General features: G+C 32.8%; 1 pseudogene; it reads left to right on the forward strand.

Moving 5' to 3' along the window:
- The first annotated feature begins 922 nt into the window (after positions 1–922).
- On the forward strand, positions 923–1,066 carry LOC136389916 (small nucleolar RNA SNORA48; annotated as a pseudogene).
- Positions 1,067–1,308: the final 242 nt, after the last annotated feature.

Below are 1,308 nucleotides of genomic sequence, written 5' to 3' on the forward strand. Positions count from 1 at the left end.
TTACATGGGTAAGAGATAAGATAGTAATAGTGTAGGAGATGGAGAAAAGTGAAGTGATTTGAGAAACATACTGCATAAATTCAAATAAAATTGCAAATAACAAATGACAAAAAGAAAACCCTTTAAAGTGTCAAGAGGGAAAGATAAGACAATTGACTCGAAGGAGCAAAAACAACAGACAACTGACTCTCAACAAAGATGAGGGGATTTAAATGACAATAGAATGACATCTTTAAAGTGCTGAAAGAAAATAAAGACCAACTTCAATTTCTATGTCTTGTGAAATGTCCTTTAAAATTCATTATGAAATAAAGACATTTTTAAATAAATAAAAACTTATTTTTGTCAATCATAGACTTTGACTAAGGAGTGATAAAGCAAAAAACAACAACAACAAAAACAAATCCAGAACAACACAAAACAAACCTCATGAACTTGACAACAATGTGGTAATTGCTGGAAGGGAGAAAGGTGGAGGAGGGTGTGGAGGCGTAAAAGGTGACGGATGGAGACTTGACTTGGGTGGGGTGTGAACACACAATATGGTGCACAGAGATGTGTTGTAGAATTGGGCACCTGAAACCTGTATATTTATGTTAACTAATGTCAGCTTAATAAATTCAATAGGAAAAATATTTTAAATGGAATTCTTCAGGCAAAAAAGTATCCCATTGAAAACATAAAAATACAGTAAAAAATGAAGAGCAACAGAAGTGATAAATATAAATTAATATATACAATCTTTACAAAATAATAAGTATTTTGAACATATAAAAGGAATCTAAGTAGAATATATAGAATTAAAATACATGACAACAATTATTCAAGATACGAGGGAGTAAACAAAGTTAATGTGTTGTAAAATTGTTTGGATATTGACAAAATTCCTAACTCACGTTAGTCCTTAAAAAGTCAAGGGTGCAGCCCCTGGCAATGGGCAAGGAGGCACCTGATTGGTGGTGCTGTTCTTATATCAGTCAGGGGCAAAGCAGGTGTTCAGCCCTAGTTCATCCTAGCTTGATGCCTGTATTGGTGGCCAGAGCTGTTTCATGCCTAGGGCACATAAAAAAATAAATAAATAAGAATAAAAAATAAAAAGTCAAGGGTGCATGCTCAAATTTTTAGTTACCACTAAAAGATATTAAGACAATGTATAACTAAAAATAGAGAGGAAAGAGGAAAATTACAAACAGGACAAATATTGGTGCCATTCATTCAGATGGTGACCTCTGTAAGAGTTTTAAGACATGCAAACTTTTTTAAAATTGTATTTATTGGGGTGATATGGGTTACTAAGATTATATAGAC

The sequence above is a fragment of the Saccopteryx leptura genome, chromosome 1, assembly GCF_036850995.1.
Source record: "Saccopteryx leptura isolate mSacLep1 chromosome 1, mSacLep1_pri_phased_curated, whole genome shotgun sequence".
In the NCBI taxonomy this organism is placed as follows: domain Eukaryota; kingdom Metazoa; phylum Chordata; class Mammalia; order Chiroptera; family Emballonuridae; genus Saccopteryx; species Saccopteryx leptura.